A 7,304-nucleotide genomic window follows, 5' to 3' on the forward strand; every position below is an offset into this window, starting at 1 on the left:
GTGACCCCCGCACTGGCCGAGGAAGGCATTGCTGCTGGAGGTGTAATGGACGTTAATACTGCTTTACAAGAGGTGCTGAAGACCGCCCTCATCCACGATGGCCTAGCACGTGGAATTCGCGAAGCCGCCAAAGCCTTAGACAAGCGCCAAGCCCACCTGTGTGTGCTTGCATCCAACTGTGATGAACCTATGTATGTCAAGTTGGTGGAGGCCCTTTGTGCCGAGCACCAAATCAACCTGATTAAGGTTGATGACAATAAGAAACTAGGAGAATGGGTAGGTCTCTGTAAAATTGACAGAGAGGGAAAACCCCGTAAAGTGGTTGGTTGCAGCTGTGTAGTAGTTAAGGACTATGGCAAGGAATCTCAGGCCAAGGATGTCATTGAAGAGTACTTCAAATGCAAGAAATGAAGAGATAATAAAAATTGGCTCGTGAAAAAAAAAAAAAAAAGAATTATGTTTCATTTAAGCCAGTATAACATTCTTCTCTCTCTTTGCTAGATCAATATTTTGACAATTGTATTAATCTTTTTGAAGAATCAGTTTTGGCTCCATTTACTTTCTGTATTGCTTTATGGTTGTCTATGTCATTGATCTTAGTACCCAAATTAATTTTCCTTACTCTGTTTGCTTTGGGTTTATTTTCTTCTAGTTTATTAATATGAAGGCATAGATCATTGATTTAAAATTTTTATTTATTTATTTGGAGAGCTTTTTGCTATAGGGCATGTGCGCTCACCAGAAAGACAGAGAGAGACAGAGAGAAAGAAAGTGAGAAATCACCCCCTAGGTGGGATGGCCACACTGCAATCTCTTCTCCTCCATTCTCCTCTTGGGATCTAGGGCATGCATGCATGTACACATGCCCGGTGAGAGTTTAAGCCACCAGGTCTGAACTCCAACAGCAGTCAACTACATCAGAGTTCAGCGACCTAGCCATTACACCAACTGCTGATCCCCCCAATTTTTAATTTTTTAGTGACAGGGTCTCTCTATATTACCTAGGCTGGCCTCAAATTTGTGATCTTTCTGTCTTAGTCTCCCAATAAGTGGGATTATAAGTGTGCATATAGGTGTGTACACAGCTACTTCACTAGCTATTTGATTTCACATTTCTCAAATGCCACCAGGAATGGTGGTGTGAGCCAGTTCTGACAAGAAGATGGGAGAGGAAGGCTGCTAGAATCCTCTAGGAAAGTTTTGACTGATAAAACGTCTGGAGGCAGGTGGTACCAATCCTTCTCCAGTCTTCCTGCCTCAAGCATGGCCAGGGTACCCAGAGTGACCAATTTGAAATCCTGAGGCAAAGACTGAGAGCAAAATGGAGATATGACCCAGAGACCTGATAATGCTGCTAAGCCAGCACCAAGAATTGCTTTCTACTTCTTGCCATATGACAAAAAAGGCAAATTTCTTCTTATTTAAGCAACTGTTAGCTTTTCTATGATTTGTAGTTGGATCTAATCACTTCTTTATTTTTCTATTATTTGCAGTGAAAGATTTCTTGATAGCAGAACTTGGAGTTACTTCATTGGGGGAAAAAAAAAGGGAACTTGGAATACATAAGGGAGGGATTTATGAATGGTAGCTACAGCCTTAGGACCAGCTGCAGAAATGAAAGCATGGTCCCCACCTATTTTTCAGGTGTATTTTCCTCTACCTCTATAGTATCAGAAAATCGAGTCATTATACCCCCATTCACCCACTTTTTTTTTTTTTACACATTTTTGTCATAGGGTATGTGTGTTCAACAGAGAAACAGAGACAGTGAGAGTGACAGTGAGAAATCACCCCCCAGGGGGATGGCAACACTGCATTCCCTTCTTCTCTATTCTTCTCTTGAGATTTTGTGCTTGCATACACGAACCCAGTGTGATTTTCAAGCTACCAAGTTCAGGATTCCAATTGCAGTTGGCCATATGGAAGTCTAGTGCCTTAACCACCATGTCACCTGCTGGTCCCCACCTACATATTAAAAAAATAATCAAACAGAAGTACCAGCAGATGGCATAATGGTTATGTCACTGGACTCCCACATAGTTGACCGTGGTTTGAGCCCCAGACTCAATGGCTTAAAACTCATGCCAGGTGTCTACGTGTGCCTGTGTGCCCAAAATGCTGAGAGGAGAATGGAGAAGAGATTGTGGTGTGGCCATCCCCACTGGGGGGTGATTGCTCACTTTTTGTCTCTGTCTCTCTCTCGTGAGTGCACACACCCTGTAGCAAAAATCTCTTTCCAAAAATAAAATGATGCTATTGTAGCTCATGAATGTTCCATTTACCTTCCACGATATTGATCAATGTATTGGTGATGTTGCTACTCACTATTCGCCGAATCACAGAATGGTGGGGAATAACCATTTAAGAGGGTTGCAGAAAGAACACTGGGGCAGTGTGCATCATCAGAAGACTGTAAGTTTGATGCTGATAACCAACTTTCCAGTGGGCCACATGATGTGGCCGCTGCATGCAGAATCCACAGTATGTGTCTGTGGTTGTCTCCTTGTTGGGAGCACGTGAGTTGTTTGCATATTCATGTGTGGCGATTAGGATATACTGTGTTGGAGTTGTGAAGAAAGAAGAGTATGTTGCAGGTGTACAATCAGGGAGCAGAACAGCTGTCATGGGGCCTGCTGTGTTCAAAGCTCTCTTCTAGCTGAAACTGCTTAGCCCATACCCACCTGCTCTGAGATGTAGCTCTTAGGTACACTTTTCACAGAAACAACCACTGATTTGTCCATGGGGTGGTCACATGACTCAAGGACAACCAATCCCTACATAGGCCTTAATAATGTAGTGTGAAAAGTTGCCTAAATCAAGATAATTTTGTCTCTTAGGAGTCTAAACTGTATATGCTAAATGAGTGTATAATTTTGGAATAGAAGAAAACTGAGGGGAGGTAACTGAGTCACATCAATATCTGGGTTATAGGTCACGTGTCCCTTATCCAAGATGCTTGGGACTAGAAGTGTTAGAGAATTCGGATCTGTGTAGAGTTTTAGATATATGAAATGAAGTATTTTGGGAATGGGACCCAAGCATAAATACAAAACTTACTTATGTGTCACATACACCTTACATACATAGCCCGAAGCTAATTTTATGCAATATTTTCGTATCGCAGCATTGTGACTGCGACTCATCTAATGAAGTCACGAGTGGAATTTTTCACTTGTGGCATCATATTGGTGCTCAGAAAGTTTCAGATTTTGAAGCACTTTGGATTTTGTAATTTTAGATTAGTATTCCTCAACTGGTAGTAGATCCAGAATGATCCTTTGTTCCTGCTACATGAGGCCATGACGGCTCCCTGTCCTGAATACTTATGTGTGGATGTTAGTTTTATGTGTTACTTTGGCTAGTTATACTACACAGTTATTTAATCAAGCACTAAGTTAGGATTAGCTGTGAAAGATTTTGTAAACATGGTTAACATTTACAATCAGTTGAAATTAAGTGAAGAAAATTTCCCTTGAGAACATGGTGGACCTCATCTCATTGGAAGACTTTAAGAGAAAACTGGAGGTTTATGGAAAAGAAGAAATTCTGCCTCAAAGTTGCAGCATTAACTCCTACCTAAGTTTCCAGCCTGCCAGTCTGCACTACAGACTTCAAACTCACGACAACAACATCCACTCTGCCTCCTCGTGGTTCTGTTTCTCTAGAGAACCTTGACAGATATATCATGAGAGTCTACCTCCTTTATAACTCCATGGTACTGTTTCTAAAGTCCTTTCCCCTAACCTTAAAATCAGAAGAACTTTGCACAATAAACTCAGTAGTGCCTGCGTACATTTGTGAAATGTTGGTTCATAACCTTAGGAGGCATTTCCAGTCTATAGAAAATGACTTCTTAGACTCCTGAGGTGCCTTCACAGTTTCCAGGAATTGAGAACCAGGACGACCTACCTTGCTTTGAGTACAGAACTTATTTAGCTGCCTTTGCCCTGAACACAGTATGTTCTGTTTACCTTCCGTGAAGGTAAAAGGTAAGGCAAAGGTAAAGCAAAGGCAGAGGTAACCTTTTGCCCTGAGTTCACAGAATGGTGAGAAATATCTCTTAGAAAGGGTTTCAGAATAGGAGGTGGGTGTAAGGTCCAGGGGAGCAGTTCTGTTCTTCTAGAATGTTTAGAAAAGCCTGCTTGATCTTGCCCTGACTTGTGAAGAGACTGCGCAGCTAAAGCCATGGCAGAGCAGGCTGGGTACTGAGTGATGTCGTGTGTAGAGTCCTCAGAGATACTCCAGTTTTTTGTTTTTGTTTTCATTTTTATTTATTTATTTATTTATTTATTTATGAGGGCTTTTTGCTATAGGGTGCATGCGCTCGCCAGAAAGACAGAGAGAGACAGAGAGGCAGAAAGCAAGAAATCACCCCCCAGGGGGGATGGCCACGCCCGCAATCCTTTCTCCTCCATTCTCCTCTTGGGATCTTGGGCACACACACACACACACACACACACACACGCACCTAGTGTGAGTTTAAGCTACTGAGTCTGAGACTCGAACCATGGTCGACTACATGGGAGTCCAGCGGCATAGCCATTACGCCAACTGCTGGTCCCAGAGATGCTCCAGTTTGGAATTCTCCTTTATACTCTTGCCACCTAGCAGAGATGCCTCCTCCATTGGAGACGATCTTGCTGCCCTTCCTATCTAAACCTCAAGCTTTGTCCTTCATTATACTGTTCTGGTCTATAATTGCCTGAGTTACTCAGCCCAGTTGTTTATTGCAAACAGCTTATTTTCTTGTTTTTCACAAGAACAGACTGCAGGATGCTGGGCTGGTGAGGGGAAAAGCCACGAGAAGAAAAGAGCCCAAGAAGACAAATTTCACCTATTTTACTTAATTTTGTTTCCCTCTTGAGACTTTCAGGAACCACAAGGTTTTATGCTTAACTGCGATAGCACATTGGTTATAATGACTGACATTTTATTTTTCATAGGTCTTGTTAATACTTTCTGAAAATGTTATTTTATCAGTCATTTTAAGAAACCAGACTTGTTTTCTTCTAGGAGAAAATAAGACATCCTGAAAGAGTCTAGGTTTTAGAGTCAGACTCATTCATGTTTGAATTCCCATTCCGCCACTGTCTGTGTGAACTTGGAGAAGTTGCTTAACCTCGCTAAACCATAGATAATGGCAATGCTTATCCTGCAGGAACTTCAGTAGAATTTCATAAAGAGTTTATGTAAAGTTCTTAACTTGGCATCTGGGTGATCTGCCACCCCGCCCAGTATTCTGCAGCAAGTGCTGAGGCCTATCTAGCTCTTACTGGGTGTCAGCTAGTTAACTAAGCAGATTAGCTCACTTGATAAGGAACAAGTCCTCTTGGCCTTCGTTCCCTTGACTGCTTCCCGAGGGAGTCCTCAGAGACCTTCCTAAGAAAGCTGTAAAAACCGCTGCTATGAGGGAAACGGAATAAAGATCTTGCCCTCTAGATGAGGCCCTACCTGGGTATTACAGAGGCAGCTGCAGGAAATCCAGGATATCCAGGAGGCAGAGCCATGCTTAGTCAGTGACCTTGAAACTGACTGTGGGCCTTCGGGGAAGTCACCTCTCAGGGATTCCTGAAGTGGATGAGGTTGCAAATGGCTCAAGGCAGGCAGCTGTTCAGGGATCCTCCAGAAATTCATATTATTCTTCTGGCACTTCCACTGCATGTGGAGTGACTTCTGGACCTGAGCCCAGAAGGCTAGGGGTGCATCGACTGAGCAGAACAGACCCACAAAGGCCTGCAAAACTTGTTCAGTTTGTGCAAGGAAGGCATCAGACCAAGCCCTGGAGGAGTTGTTTGGTCAGCCCTTGGGAGGGATCAGTGCAGTTGGGAGGATCCAGAAGTGCTGAATGGAACCATTGAGGTGGTGATGCAGACCTGGAGCCAGAACCAGCCAGGGAGGGAAAGGCATTGCCACCTTGGTTCAGAGCAGTCAGGTGCTGTGTTACTAAGAAACATCTGTGTTGGAATTTTTTTTATATGCAGCCCCTCCAAACCCAAATTCTTTAAAAGCAACTTCTTTCCGTCCAGATGGCTTCAGCAGCCTTGGCAGAAGGGCATGTGAGTGTGTTTGCACATGTGGAGGTGGGTGGCATTCTCAATCTAGGCCTTGTCTTCTCTTTCTCCTCCTTCTTCTCCTTCTTTCTTCTTCTTCTTTTTTTAGGACTTCACCACTTAGTGAGTCTTCCTAAGTTAAACTGTACTTTTTGATTTTCTTAAGCACTTAAGCAAGAAAGGAGAGCATAGAGCTTTCAGTGAGGGTCTTCTGTGTTGGAGACCATTGAGGATCAGTGAGATAAACACTGTGGGACTCTCATTCCTAAATATCCAAGCATATGGAGCGATGGGTATATGAAATCCATAAATACTCCCCATGCCTAATTTCAGCTGGAGCTGTCCTCCTCCAAGCACTGACCTGCTAATGTAAAGTGGTAGTCCAAAAAGAGACTGGGCTCATTAAGTGACCACCTAAAAACCTGACCTTAAATATCAACATTAAAATAAATCCTCACTTTATGGAGAAAGAAACCAAGGCTCAGTTTTAGGGAGGTGAATTGTCTAAGGACATTCTTTTGAATGTGATTACTGAGATAACAATTCTCTTTCTCTCCCAATGCTCATTTCTTCTAACATGAAAGTGGAAGAGAACAAGTCCACCAAGGTGGTAGTCCTGGGTAACTCACAGAGAACCAGTTCTACCTAAGTTGGTTTATCAGACTTGACAAAAGTGGAGGCTCCACCCAAGACCAACTAAACTAGAATTTCTACTTGGAAGGTGCCATGTGTATTTTGAATACACTTCCTAGTTGTTTCTGAGTTGTCTGTCAGGTTAAGAATCATGATACTAGAGGAATAATTTTCTTTGAATCATGCAACATGGACCAAATTTCTCAGACAGCTAGATTTTTCACTGGTTGACTTTCTTTTAACCAAGAGAACATGACAACAGGCTAAGGGTGTGTAATCTGGAGCCCAGCTAGGTCCCATTTCCACCAACTTTTTTGGACAAATTATTTAATCATTTTGATTCTCAGTTTCCATACCTATAAAATAGAGCAAATAATAAAGCCTACCTTGAGAACTGTTGTGAAAATTGAGGTAACACATATAATACTCTTAGTATTTGGCACATGATAATAAGCCTGATAAACATTAGTTATTATTTTCAGTACATTTGACATGATAATTTCAAATGTAGATTAGAATCACCATTCTGGGAGCTACATGGACAGGTAGTCCAGAATGCTATTTGTTTTTCTCCAATAGAAGTCCATTGACTTTTCTCTTTGGAAATTCTTTTTAGCTAGA

General features: G+C 42.3%; 1 pseudogene; it reads left to right on the forward strand.

Annotated features, from left to right (window-relative positions):
* Positions 1-451, forward strand: LOC102494290 (40S ribosomal protein S12 pseudogene; annotated as a pseudogene).
* Positions 452-7,304: the final 6,853 nt, after the last annotated feature.

This window comes from Tupaia chinensis, unplaced genomic scaffold, assembly GCF_000334495.1.
Source record: "Tupaia chinensis unplaced genomic scaffold, TupChi_1.0 Scaffold000063_1, whole genome shotgun sequence".
NCBI lineage: Eukaryota > Metazoa > Chordata > Mammalia > Scandentia > Tupaiidae > Tupaia > Tupaia belangeri.